Source organism: Macaca thibetana, chromosome 8 (genome assembly GCF_024542745.1).
Source record: "Macaca thibetana thibetana isolate TM-01 chromosome 8, ASM2454274v1, whole genome shotgun sequence".
Lineage (NCBI taxonomy): Eukaryota > Metazoa > Chordata > Mammalia > Primates > Cercopithecidae > Macaca > Macaca thibetana.
The window spans coordinates 127,141,105-127,156,468 of NC_065585.1; the positions used below are offsets into that span (position 1 = coordinate 127,141,105).

The 15,364-nt window shown below is 34.3% G+C and overlaps 1 long non-coding RNA gene across 1 annotated transcript in view; it reads left to right on the forward strand.

The window, feature by feature from the left end:
* Positions 1-15,364, forward strand: part of LOC126960615 (uncharacterized) — a 246,259-nt gene that overhangs the window by 192,267 nt on the left and 38,628 nt on the right. Inside the window, exon 6 of the long non-coding RNA XR_007728080.1 lies at positions 4,967-5,029. This is a non-coding gene — a long non-coding RNA (uncharacterized LOC126960615). The remainder of the gene's footprint in view (positions 1-4,966; positions 5,030-15,364) is intronic.

Here is a 15,364-nt window from a genome sequence, read left to right on the forward strand (position 1 = left end):
AATGAATGTACAGCAAATCTTTTAATTGGAACTGCTCCTTCAGAGCAAAAATTATCATTGGGATGCAGACATGTGAGAGTAACTTGTATTTAAAAATGAAAAGTCCAACTTAATAGTTCAGTGACTGTTCACAACAGAGAAAGAGAGCATCATGATGAAACAGATGAATAAGACCAAGTGAATAAAGCATCAGTTCTCAGTTGACTTCATAATCTGACTTGGCTTAATGTTTTTTGTGTGTAGTGAACTAATGGGGAGACATATGCATATGTTTTACTATGCCATTATTTTTCACATTCAATTAAGACAAAAAGAAATTAGATCAAACTATAGAGCAGTGGCTAATCCTCAGATTTTTCTTAAGAAAAGAAGCTTTTCTGACAAAGGTTTCTGCATTAAGGTTGAGTCACTCGACTCTATTTCTCAATTACTTTCTTGGCAAGACAAATATGTTTTTGCAAGAGAAAACTACTGTTGTATTTAATTATCTCTGTAGATACAGTACATCAATACAATTTTAATTAAGAAATTCTTTGAGTATCTTGGAAGCATGCTATTTGGAAGACTCTTGAAAATTTTAAGTAACAAAGACACCTACAGGCAATGTTTCAAATGCGTTTTTCCTTCTTTTTCTCTTTACTCAAAGGGAACACTATAGTTGCTTTGATGATGTACCTTGGTTCTATTTAGTTGTAAAATTGCTATGTGTATATCCCGATGTGTTCATAACAATACTCTCTATATGTAAGAAAGCCTCCTTTGTTTTTATAATAACAAATTTTATTATTGAAAACTTACAGCATTAGAATTATTCCAATTCGTCCCATCCTTTATCATATTTGTTTCTGTAATGTATGTGCAAATCTAGTATTTTAGGCATTATTTGCAGTTGTGAAAATATTAAAAATAGACAATAAAAACTCGGTCATGATTCTGCCACTGTAGAAAGATATTATAACAATCTGAGCTAACCCTTGATATATTTATAATATCAAGAGAGATAATATGTTGAAATACTTTAGAAATTAAGCATAATTCAAATGTAATGTGAAATGACTAGCTTTACTACTAAGTTCAGTATGCTTACTGGAAACTGTGGTTTTTATGCAGAAAAATGATATAATCTTGAGCAGATAACTGTCACAAGAAGAATACAGATTTTAGAAAATAAGATAAAAAGTTTTTATTTTATTTCTGAGGTAGACTGAAAGAACTGTGCTAAGAATAGATAATCTCAAATATATGACATCTTGGAAAGTGAATTGCTCAATACAGTCATTAAGGTAATGAGATTTTTGTTTTTTAAAAAATACATTTGTCAATATCTTTGTTAAAATCCATATTAATTGCCTATCTTTTTGACTGTTCATTTTAGAAGAGACTAATTGTTGCCAATATCACTGCATTTAGCTAGACAATGAGAATCTGTTTTGGTCTCTTAAAGTAAAAGCTTTTATAAGTATAAATGGAGCATGAAAGTTAAACTAATGTCAAAGAAATTATCTCTCCAGCGGTAAACTAGATGGAAATTTAAGCTCATTTGTTTCACAAGATGATCAATATCTTTTTTATAAAGTATCATATCTTTACTACTAACAATATATCATTCTGATGAGGTCTCAGCTGAATACATATTTATAACTTTTTAGACTTCTTTCTTCCTTCCGTAAAACTACCACTGACCTAATCTCTTTGCCTAGTCTAACCTCATATTTCAAAATACAAACACAGCTCACCTCATCACCCTGGGGAAAAACAAAAACTTTCCATAAAGTGTAGAGAATGGGAAGCTCTAACACAGGGGAACTGTTTAGAAAAGATAAGTATGTATTGTCTGACTGCTATTTCCTACTTGACCTACCAGTGTAATTTTGATAAAATTTACCAAACATGTTTGAAAAGTGAGATCAAATAGAAAAAAGATGTTTGTCCTATGTGTCAGAAATCTATATTCTGCTCCTAGCCTGATTCACTAAACAAACAAAATATATAACCAATACAGTTGTACCTTAACCCAATCATCAAACATGCCTGTAGCCTCGATATTATAGTGTAATTGTATTGTATTTTTGTCGAGTGGTGGTAGAGATAGAGATTGGCATAGAAAGTGACATTCATCTTCATTGAATTTAATATATCTTAGTTTTAGAAAGTGTCCACAAATATATGATCATCACTTCACTGTAAATCTTCCTTTGTAAATGAAATAATTAAAAACTTGTAGTTGCTTCATATTGAAAGCCACTAATTTCCCCATAACAACATGGTAAAGGTCAGAATTTATCATATTACCTCTGTAGCAAGAGTTCAAGATCATTTGAGATTGTTTGTACTTAACTGCTCGTTATATTATTAGCATTAGTGCATCAGTTCTAATATTATTAATGTAAAACTTATGTAAAATGATATATTAGCATTATTAATAGTATCATTAATACCCGTATACTGATATTAGTATTACTTGTGTCATTCAAGCATTCCTTGTGAAGAATAGTTCTGAAAGTAAACCATGTCAACATGCTGCAAGAGTTTTCACCTGTAAAACAGTCTTACTAGGTGTTTTTTTAATGAATATTAAATATTCTGGTTATTGGAATTCAGAAAGGCATTCTTTAAATCTTCATTCTCAATATTATATGGGCTACATGTCTTTTTTTCAGATCCGAACAATTATGTGACAATGTGTTTAAATGGATAAGTTAACATGCATACTTCAGGCTGAATTTTCTTATAATGAAAGTGAAATAGTTGTATAGAAAAGAATATAGCATACTAAAAAAGTGACAGCCTTTGGAATCATGGGAACATTATTTCAAATTCCACTTTGAATTTAAATTTTTCATATACTAAGTACTTAGCCTTGTGATTTTTGGTGAAATGAAGAAACTAATGCTACCTTGTAGCTTTATTGAGAGGGTTAACAACCACAGACAGAATAGACTCTCCTTAAATGTAACTTTACTTTTCTTCCTTTGTATTGGCACAAAAAACTTTACACATTATTTTTCTTATCCAGGAGCAATTTAAGTATATGGCACATGAAGATTTTAATTGATTCAAACTTTAATGATTTCTTATTCTTTCATTAAATTAAAATAATAATAATACAAAACATGACACTACTTTAAAGTGAAGCAAAAACAATTGGAGATATAAAAAAGGAGACATTCTCTTGGTGTACTGTGAATTAAGTTGTTACCCAGGTAGTATCAGGTTTAGATTCAGAAAACATCATTTTGAAAAACTCAAAGATAATCCTTTGGGAGACAAAATGTCAATGATCTATTGTAGACATAGCTACTTCAGTTATCATTCATATTAGATAGGAAACCATGTGGAAGAAGTAGGGTAAACACTGCTTCAATAGCTCAATCTTAGAGACACAATGTAGTGATAGAAATGACACCTATGAGAGTTAATGAGAACATATTTATTGTGGAAGCACTCTAGAAAAGAAATGGGATTGCCTGCAGAGTTGTACCATCAAAATGCAATTTTCCAAGTAGTCAGGAAATCACATACCTGAGTTGTGTTCTCGAATATTGGGTAGAAGAGCACTAATCAAACACGTGATTCTCAGAAACAATTCCACACAGTCCTTACAGCATGTAAAGATCATTGTTCTGAAAACAGGGATATCTAAATAAGCTCAATTGAATATGTAGGCATATTCGTTAACCTCAATGATTAATACTGCTTGGAAATTGGTGGTACAGTAGACCTCTGACAGTTTCTTAACACACATCTTTAAGAATTCATGTGATGGGCAGATCACTTTAGGTTAGAAGTTCGAGACCAGTCTGGCCAACATGGTGAAATCCTGTCTCTACTAAAAATACAAAAAAAAAAAAAAAATATATTCGCTGGGTGTGGTGGCGGGCACCTGTAATCCCAGCTACTCAGGAGGCTGAGGCAGGAGAATTGCTGGAATCTGGGAGGCAGAGGTTGCAGTGAGCTGAGATCGCGCTACTGTACTCTAGCTTGGGCAACAGAGCGAGACTCCATCTCCAAACAAACAAACAAACAGGAATTCATGTAGCATACAGTTTTCCCCAAAAGTACTGATGTTTTACAAACTTTCTTGTTTGTCTCTGTAAAGGTCAGAAAGAATGAGTTCATTTAGATTATTAATTGAAGCCACTGTAGAATATATTTCAATGTTTCATTTTAACCATAAGATGTTTTCTACCTAAACATCATCACTTTCGCAGATTTAACTATTTCCTTACTTCAGTCATCAGCACTAGGAGTTGAATTTTTAAAACAGAAATAAATGCCTTACACAAGGACAAATGTTTTTAATTAAAAATTATTTTTTATAAGTGTTAGTGTATCTAGAATGGAAAGTAAGAGTAGTATGGCCATATGAAGATACAAACAGTAGGTGATTTGGGGGTTAACTTCATAGCCAAAGGCCTGAATAATGCATGAGATTTAAATATGACTCTTATCCCTATTTATATCTGTGGACTGTGTGGAGTTGTTTCTGAGACTCTTGTGTTTGATAGTGCTGCTCAGTCCAAAATTTGAGAACAAAATTCAGGTATGTGATTTGCTGCCTACTTTGAAAATTGCGTTTTGATGACACCACTGTGTGGCCAATTCCATTTCTTTTCCATGACTTATCCTAAGTCCACATGACTAAGCCCTCTTCCAAAAAGGTGGAGTCATAAATAATATACTTAGGTTTGCTTTTGGTTTAATTATAGCACATTAGTAAAACTGAATAAAATAATAATCAGTACATATTTCAAATTAAGAATCAAAGCATTTATCTATACTTGTCTATAGTTCCCTGAGAAACCAACAAAGTATATGCAATTGCTATAACATTTCATTTTTTTATATGCATAACAGCATTACTTTATTATTTTAGTCCTGAGTTGTTTAAAAAACATGCCCAGATTCAAGTATACATCATGACTAAATATAAGGGAATATGAATTATCCTATTGTATCCTTCCAGCATGCTTGTTCCTCCACTTCAGTAATCCAGACATATGATTCTAAGATGGCCACATCTTCAAAGGTAAGCTTTTTTGTGTGTGTTTGTGTAAGGCAACTTTTGCTTCGTTTTCAATGTGTTCCTGATTATTAGATATATTGGAAGTATTCCGTCTGTCACTCTACTTGTCTTAAATTTATTCACGACTTCAGTTGTTCTGATTTTGCCATAACTTTCTTCTAAACTCATTTGTTTTCCATCCTTTGGTTCTTTTTTTCATCTTTTACATGTTTGTTTTTTCTCATTAGTCTCTATCTATTCTCACTTGTGTTTCCTTGGGTTTCCTGGTCTTTTTCTCATCTTTCTGATTAATAATTTCATCAAAATAGTTTACCAAGTTATAATTGATTAGAAAATAATTTCTCTATTTTTATACTCTTATTTAAGATGGTATGACACCAATTAAATGATGTTGATATAGTTTGCGGCTGGCCTTGTCAAAATACTAAAATCATAAAACACTCAGAATTCAACATACAACTATAAACATTTCTGTAAATATTTCTATGGCATACATTTTTATAAAATAGGAATTATGGGATATCTCCAAAGGCTATACATATTTATGGGGCACCTACTCTCTTCCAAGCTTTATTGTATAGTTTAAAGTTACAAAACAAAAAAATGCCAAAGGTCATCTCTGCCTTCAAGGATTCAAAACATTTGCTTAGGGTGTAGTTAAGTAATTTGTCAAATATAGCTCCTCTCCTCTCCTCTCCTCTTCTCTCTTCTCCTCTCCTGTCCTCTCTTCTCCTCTCATCTCCTCCCTTCCCCTCGCCTCCCCTCCCTTCTCCAGACCTCAGTGATGATCTTGAGCAGTAGGATATAAATAACTCCCACATCCTCAGCATTCCAATAATAGAACACTAGATAGGCATAAATGGGTTTTAATACACTCCATTTTGGCTTTTGCACCCATCGCTCCATCAAAAATCCTCTTAGCATTGACAGAAGTAACATTCATATTGTGAAGTCTAATGCCATTCCCAGTTTTCCTCTTACTTGTCAGAAGGATTTGGTGGAGTTATTTATTCTCTACTCCCTAATACTCTTTCATCGTTTGCCTCCCTGGATGCAACACTCATTTTGTTTTCCTGCTTCTCTCTGGCACACCTTTTTAATTTTTAATTTTTTGTTTCCATAGGTTTTTGAAGAACAGGTGGTATTTGGTTACATGAGTATGTTCTTTAGTGGTGATTTGTGAGATTTCGGTGTAACCCTCACCTGAGCAGTATACGCTGAACCCAATTTATAGCCTTTATCCCTCACCCCCTTCCCACCCTTTCACCCTAAGTCCCCAAAGTCCATTGTATCATTCTTATGCCTTTGTATCCTCATAACTTAGTTTCCACTTATGAGTGAGAACATACGATGTTTGGTTTTCCATTCCTGTGTTATTTCACTTAGAATCATGGTTTCCAATTCCATTCAGGCTGCTGCGAATGCTATTCATTCATTCCTTTTTATGGCTGAGTAGTGTCATATATACACCATAGTTTCTTTATCCACTTGTTGATTGACAGGCATTTGGGCTGGTTCCATAGTTTTGCAATTTCAAGTTGTGCTGCTCTAAACATGCATGTGCAATTATCTTTTTTGTATAATGACTTATTTTCCTCTGGGTAGATAACCAGTGGTGAGATTGTTGGATCAAATGGTATTTCTACTTTTAGTTCTTTAAGGAATTTCTGCTCTGTTTTCCATAGTGACTGTACTAGTTTACATTCCCACCAGCAGAGTGGAAGTGTTCCCTTTTCACCACATCCATGTCAACATCTTTTTAGTCTTAATTACTATTTTTTCCCTTTATTCTTTCTCTCAGAGCCCATTTCAATTTTAGCCTTCTGTATCTCAGTTCATAGCAAGTCTAATGTTCCCAAAACACTGGAATTATCCTTGATTCCTATCTTTTTTTCACACCCATTACAATGTGCTGGGAAATCTGGTGACTTTCCAGAATATGACCACTTCTCATCACCTCCACTTCTGTCATATTGATCTGAACAACTTTTATCTCCCACTTGAATTACTGCGCTCTTTCTGTCTTGTTATCCTGCAGCCTATTCTCAACATAAATGCACGAATGATTTTCATAACTGAAGTTATGCTAATTCTGCTCAGTGTCTTACATTGGCGTGCGTTTTACTCAAGGTAAAGGCAAAGATTTGAATATGGCGCAAAACGCTTCGCACAATCTTATTTTTGCTACCTCTAGAACAGCAGTTTTCAATCGCTGGCTGATTTTGCTCCTCCAGGGAAAATTTGATAATTGTTGGTGATCATTACTGGGTGAAAATGGGGGTAGGGAGTTGCGGGGAGGGGGTTGTGGATGCCGCTGACATCCAGTGAATGGAGCCCAGGGATGATGCTTAATATCCTAAAATGTCCAGGTTACCCCCTTACATCATAGAAATATTGGATTTAAAATAGCATTTGAGAATTCCAGATGGAAAGCCTCATTTTCAAATGTTCTCCCTTTTCTCTCAACTCCGACATTGGCATTCTTGTGGACCTTTGAAAACAAAGGGATATGGAAACCTCACAGTCTTTTCACTTAGTTTTCTCTCAGCCTGGAATATATTCCTTCTAGAAATTCACGTGATTTGTACCTTTGCTTTTTCCAACCATTGTTCCAATGTCCTGTCTCACTGGGTTTCTCTTTGATCACCTGATATAAACGAGAATTCCCTGAAATCCTTTTCCTCTAACCAATCTTTATTGGACTTTTTAACATCTGATATCTATAAATTGTATTATTTATTGTCTGCTTCTCATGAGAAGGTAAAGTGCTACTGAGTGGCTGTTTTATGTGCTTTGCTTACTTCTTTTCCCTCTCGAGCAATGACTGGCATGTAGAAGGTCCTCAGAAATTATCAAAATATAAAGCAGTAAAGTGGAGAAAACCAACAGAGTCTTTCAAAGGAGTGTAAGACAAACATCAAACTCATATTGGCTGAAGCAATGTCTCATTTGGTCATGGAAGGATGTCTGATTTGTTTGGTGAAAAGGGTGGTGCTTGCCTCTGTGTACTTTTTGTACAGGGCACAGCATGCTTGTGAGTTTTGCAATTAAAGAAAGTGTGTTTCTTTGGAGAAATGGCTGGAATAAAGCCTCAGAGGGTCCAGAATGAGTCAAAACAAATGAAGTGGGAGAGTTGAGCAGGGGTAGGAACATGCAAGCCCTTCTAAACTACTGCAAATCTGGATTCCTTGAACACAGCAGGAATAAGAAGTTGAGTCATGTAAATATTTTAAGTCAAGGAACACCCTCATCATATCTGCATTTTAGAATGGTAGGCATCGCTGTGCAGTGGATCCTAAGCTAGAGGAGAAGGCAACAATGAAAAGTAAGAAAGTCAGTTAGGAGACAGCCCTAGTAATTAGATGAGATAGGGATGCTTTTTAAATATTTTATTTCCTATACATCTTCATATTTTAAAAAAATTTCTAAAGTAGACCTGTTACTTTTAATAAAAATGTTTAGATTTGAATGATTTGTACATTTAAGTAAAAAAATGAAAATATGCCTTAGAAATTAGGAAACAGGAAAAATGGTACGATATCTTAGATGTCTTGCCTAGAATCTGGTGAAGGAATAAGACCAATTATTAGAAAATTAGATATTCTTATTAGTCACTGATATAATGAAGCTCAGTTTCTTGTAGCATTTCTTGAGGGATGAGGTTCTTCACTTTACATTTGCTACTATGATCCAATTGTGCTTCTGCCACCCTCCAAATACATGTGTTGAAATCCTAACGCTCAAGGTGATGGTATTATGAGGTGAATCTTTGAGAGGGATTTAGGAATTGAGCCTTTCTAAGAAAGACCCCAGAGTGCTAACTACCCCCACAACCTTAGCCATGTGAGGACACAGAAAGAAGGAGCCCTCACTGAATCAGAAAGTGAACTTCGCCAGAAACTGACTTTGTGGCTCTTTGATCTTGGACTTCCCAGCCTCAGAACAGTAAGAAATAAGTTTCTGTGGTTTACAAGCCACCCCGTTTGTGGTATTTTATTATAGCAGCCACAGTGATCTAAAATATTTGGTTTTCTCTGCTTGTTTGTGAGTTGTATGTATGTTTGTGTGTATGTGTATGTGAGAGAGAGAGAAAGAGAGAGAGACAGAGAATGTTTTGCTTCAAATTAAAGTGTTTTATTCACTCTTATTTCATTGATTCCCACGCTGTTGAAAACACTTTGGTACTTTAAGAAATAAACCAAAGCAATATAGCTCCTCTAGCAATTTTTGGTAGTCTGAATGAATTGGCACAGAAATCTCTGTTCCTAAAACTCCCTGTTTACAAGCCACTTGTTAGGAGTAAACTTTTTTTTTTTTTTTTTTTTTTAGTTATTGAATCATTCTGATTAAGACATTGTGTCACTCAATATTGAGTTTTGAATTTTGGTCATTGCATTTATTAAGACTTGAAATAATCATATATTTATTTATCTGCTTGCCTGCTTGGTAGCTAGATCTCAGCTTGTCTGTCTGATTTTCTGGAATGAAACTGCTTCAGTTCTTTGTCTTGTCCTGTACATAGAAGAGCACCTGGTAGAGTGCCTGATTTGGTGAGTGTTTTGGCTGATTGAATTATTATTTTGAGATTAGAAGATTGCTTTTGAAAATGCACTTTGTTTTGAAACAAAGCTATTTGGGCCACAAAGTACAGAAAAGTCATAACTACTGCCAGAAAAAAAGAGTCTCAAAGAATATAGATTAAGGCAGTGCTTTCTGCTTACATATCAAAACAGAAGGAAGCATTTTTTGGGTTTTCAGCACTTGATTTCACAAACTCTATGAATAATTTCACTCCATTAAGCAAATCTGTAATCATTGTAGCCCCGTTTGCTTGTCTATAAAATAAAGGGATTGAATTACTCTATCTTTCTGCTCTAAATTCCTATGCTCATATGTCCAACTGGATGATAATATTAGCTACAAATCACATATCTATGTTCTAGTTTAAATCTTCTCTTTAGGTCTGTGACTTTGGGCTCAGTATTTATGTTTTGAAGATCTTTAATTTCCTCATATAAAAAGTGATAGGGTTTAAACAGATGATTCATTTCTAATATCTATGAAATTCCATAACATTTATAGTTCTTAAATTATAGTAATATTTAAAGCTATGAAGATGGGTTTATTGCACTGTCTAATGGTGTTTCAGAGTGATAAAGTTAGGATTGTTAAAGAAACACTTTTGCCATGCACAGTTAGGCTCATAATCCACGAAAGATTGCAGTTCAGAAGGTAAGAGGGTAATATGAGATCAGTTACTCTTTGGAAGTCTAAGATGTTGGAATCCAAAGATGAGTACACTTGACCCTGGAGTTCTTTTGTCTCCTGTTCCAGATATTATGGCTTTTTCTTATAAGAGCATTAACAAGAACACTTGTATTGATTTTTATTTGTCATATAAATTGTAGGAGTTAAGGCTTGAGCTGTTTTCTTCTATAGGGAAGGAATTTAATCTAGTGTAAAAGCCAGTTGATGAACTGTTTGGAAAAATAGGCGTAGACACTGGAACTACTTTATTATAACCCATAAATCCTTAATTTGATCTTGATTAATGTTATAGTAGAGCCAGAACCCAGAATTTTTTATTTAGAGAACCTTTGGGACTATGTGAATCTATTGGACATAAATGCCTTTGAGAATGCAAACATCTAGGTTACCACTGTTTAGACAGAAAAATAAGATTAGTAGACATTTACTTCCCAGTTACCTGAAATACTTTCCCCATGATATTTTTAAAAATTTACATTTATTTTATATTTCATTATCTGCAAATGGAGTTTCTGGCTAAGTGCATTCACCAAAATGAGCAATGTCGTTTCTTTCTAATATTCAAAAGTTTTTTTAGTAGTGACTATGAAACTATAAATCAGAGAATATAAAATTTTATCATTAGAAATGATGTGTTTTAGAATGCTTATTATTGAAACTGTTTACATACTTTTGTATATAATACTTATTGAGGTTGCTTGTAATGACAAAAATTTGGTAAAATTAGAAACATAAAGAAGGATATCCCATTTCATAAAAAGTTGTCACAGAATTAAAACAAGTAGCTCTACATTAAATTTAAAACACAATGCAAAATTTTGATGATTATTACATCCAATTTTAAGAAAATATTTTTGTACCACAACAGAAAGCACAATGAATATGGAGACACAAATTTGAATAGCTGAAAAATTAAAAAGAAAAATAAATTTATATTTGTATTCAAAGTCAAGACATTTTTGTATTGGTTATATGTCTCATGACATTTTTGCTAAAGAGTTGGAGTCATTATATTTATTTTTGTTTCTTTAGAAATATTTTAAAATCCATTGAAATCATACATTCAAATTACTACTACTCATTTTATCAGAGCTAAACAGTATATTCATGCATTACAAGTTAATCATTTATTGCTAAATGTCAATCTATAGCAAGAGTATTAGGACATTCAAGATATTGATCAAAATACTGAAGTCCATATATATGAGGTTTACACGTCATTATGACTAGTTTAATTGATCTATATTTTAGCACTGGTAGTATATTTGACAGTTAGTATATTTATAGTTCTTTCCTCGGGTCAACATGTTCTTGAAGTTTTCCCCAAATTTCTGGAGTGTCTTCAGAGATGCTTTATGAAACAATGTAATGGTAACAGTAAAATGACGGCTGTGATTTGCTTTTTAGTCACCAGGGACCATTATAAAAACAAGCAGCTAGAGCTGGCTTCCTTTCTTCCTTTGCCTCAATGAATTTGTTTAGGCTGCACCTCTCACCTTCAAACGTACACTCACTTTTTTGTTCCTTATTCCTCCAATTTAAATCCCTTTATCTCACTGGTATTCTTTTCCTCTCTTTAACTCCTTTAGATTATATTTGGGTATGGGATTCTCTCCCTGGCTTTGATTTCATCCCAGGAAGTGGTTTCTCAGATCAGTCTTTTAGTCTCTGCACAAATGCTCTATGGCTGTCAGGTGACATCTAAATCTGCCCCAGGGATATTTCACCATTTTTGGTGGCCTCTATTTTTTTCTGGGAGGAAGCACCTGGTATTACTAAGAATTATGCTTCCTGTCAATGATACTGACCTGACTTCAGTAGAAAGAAAGCACACAGACATTTTATAACCATAAGTTTTAAAAGAGAGGGGAATTTTATGTATTGTTTTGTCTTTAAATAAATGAAAAGTTGGTATTTTTTCATGGTTAATAAAATGTCAAGCCATTACTTGCTGCAGTTTGTCTTATTATGTCTATGTCATAATCAGTTGAAACAGTTGAAATTAAATCAAAGAAACAGAATCCTACTGATACATGCGATAAGAAACTTATAGTCAGAATTTGACCTTACACAGTTGTAGGAGCTGGCTAAAGTCTATATAAAGCTGTTTTGTGCTTGGTGTTGGAGTCTAACATCAGTAGGGCAGGTAGTCAGGAAGGCAAGATGATACTAAATAGAATGGAGGATGGATAAGCTGGAATCCATGATGGCAAAGTGAAACCTTCGTATTTCTCCCTCTGCCTCCGAGACTTCAACTTTGATGATAAGAACACGTAGCAGAACATGATATCCTTCATCACAGAGTTAAATTCCCCTCTCTTTTAAAACTTATGGTTATATAATATCCGTGTGATTTCTTTCTACTGAAGTCAGGTCAGTATCATTGACAGGAAGCATAATTCCTAGTAGTACCAGGTGCTTCCTCCCAGAAAAAAATAGATGCCACCAGAAAGAGTGAAATATCCCTGGGGCAGATACCCTGTCCCAACTAGGATCCTGTAGGAGTCACAGGATGCATAAGCGCTGTGGGCCAAATGGTGCCCCACACAGTCCCAGTGAGCCAGCAGCAACTGACAATATGTGTAAGCTGAATTCGTACCTGGTGTTCTCAATTCATGTTTCAAGCAAAAGTACATAGCTGCTGTTTCACTTTCACTTGCCATCTCTTGCACAAAGTGTCTCTTGTAGCTTTGCATTAACTCAGAACTATGCAAGAGAGCGGTGCTGGGACACATAACTTGGTCTAGCTAAATTGAGAATACAAATTCACCCAACTGCATACAGCAAATGCCATATAAATTTACTTGACCACAAACTGTATATAAGAATTCCTATTGGACTCCCCATTCTCACCAATATTTGGTTTTGTCCAACTTTGTTTTTACGTTTTTACTATGATGGTCATTGTAAAATTATATCTCATTTTGGTTAGTTTTCACTTGTACTTTTCTAATTGGTGATGGATTGAATGTATTACCATGAGCTTACTGACCCCTTGGGTTTCTTCTGTGAAATTGCCTGTTCATATCTCCTGCCCCATCTTTCTATTGGGTGGTCTTCTATTTGTCGATGTGAAGGAGAACTTTATAAATTCATATTATTAATTTTCTGTTGATATATCATTTTCAAGTATCTTTTCCCAATTTGTGGTTTGTTATGTTTTTAAAAGGTTTCCCTTAATGAAGAAATTTCTTATTAAATTTAGTGATAATGAAATTTTAAGAGTTTTTAAGAAATCTTTTATAGTTTATATTTAAGGTATACAAGATAATGTTTAAATATACATAATGAAATAGTTCCTATAGTCAGGCAAATTAACATATCTATCATCTTACAGTTATCCCTTGGAGTGTGTGTGTGTGTATGTTTGTGTGTGTGTGTGGTCACCTAAAATCTACTCTCTCAGCACATTTCCAGTATACAAAACAATATTATTAGCTATTATCCTCGTGTTGTACATTAAATTTCTAAACTTATTCATTCTACTAATTGCAACTTAGCAGCTTTGGAACTACATATCCCCATTTCCTCCCTACCCCCAAGAGTTCTTAATATAATTACTTTTTGATATTTTGTTGAGGACATCATTCTGTGTATTAGGCCATAAACAATTGTTAAGTTTTACACATTTCTTTTTTTCTGTCCTGTTCTAAAGCATACTGTGAGATAAGAGTTCTACTACTGTTGTTTGCCCCATATGGATAACACATTGTCTCAGCACTAATTATTAAGTCCTTCCTTTCTCTCTGTAACAAGTTTCTGTATAGGGTGGTTCTGTTTTGTGGTTCTATACAAATTACTCTGGATTTGTAATAAACCTTGATAATACTTCTTAGTGAGTGCTTTGGCTATCACTGGCCATGAGATTTTCAAATAATTTTTTCAAATCATAATATCAGTTAATTAAAGAAATGTATTGTAGTTTCCATTGGAATTGTATTAAATGCATAAGCCAGTTTGGGTTGAACTAATTGTCTTGTCTTTACACATAGAGTATCTCTCTTTTTATTATAGTCTGCTTTAATATACAAAATTTTATCATTTGTTGGTATAAAGTTCTTGTCCAACTTAATGTGGGATTATTTCTAGGTGGCGAATACATGTTATTTGCTAAAAATGACTATATCTGATAATAAAAGTATCAATTGATTAAATATTCTTACCATAGTTTCTCTACATTTGCTGTATTTATATTATACAATCATGCATCTTCAAATAATGATAGTCTTTTTGTCTTTCCAATTATTAAATCTTTTCTTTTTCTGGCCTTATTACACTCTCTAGAGGCTTTAGTACAATCTTTTTTCTTAATTTTTTTATTGTGATAAAAAACACATAGAATTTACCACCTTAACTATTTCTAAGAGTATAGCAGTGTTGATACAGGAGCTAAAAAGAAATTATTTAGGCAGTTAGTGAGGGTAAGAAAGTCCTCAGTAAGGCTTCCCTTTTAACAAAAAGGCAGCCCCAAATCATTCCTTCTCTAACAAAGAGCAGCCTGTAAAATCGAACTGCAGACATAGACAAGGCAAGCTAGATGCTTGCATGGGTGAATGCTGACAGCTTTGCCAATAAGATAAGGCCACCTGGGGGCCAGGCATGTTCAACATGGAGGCTCCATTTTCCCTTTTCTTTGTCAACCATGTGTATAGTAAAGGAACAGGCAACATGGAGCTGGCCAGACACAGAACCTGTCTGTATAATGAAAGATTAGGATGGGGCCACCAGCCTCTTCACATGCTATGTAAATGGCACACTTGGTCCAACTGTGTCCAGAATTGGTGGGTTCTTGGTCTTGCTGACTTCAAGAATTAAGCTGCGGACCCTCGCGGTGAGTGTTACAGTTCTTAAAGATGGTGTGTCTGGAGTTTGTTCCTTCAGATGTTCAGATCTGTCTGGAGCTTCTTCCTTCTGGTGGGTTCGTGATCTCGCTGACAGGAGTGAAGCTGTAGAATTTCACGGTGAGTGTTGCAGCTCATAAAGGCGGCAGGGACCCAAAGAGTGAGTGGCAGCAAGATTTATTGCAAAGAGCGAAAGAACAAAGTTTCCACAGTGTGTAAGGGGACCTGA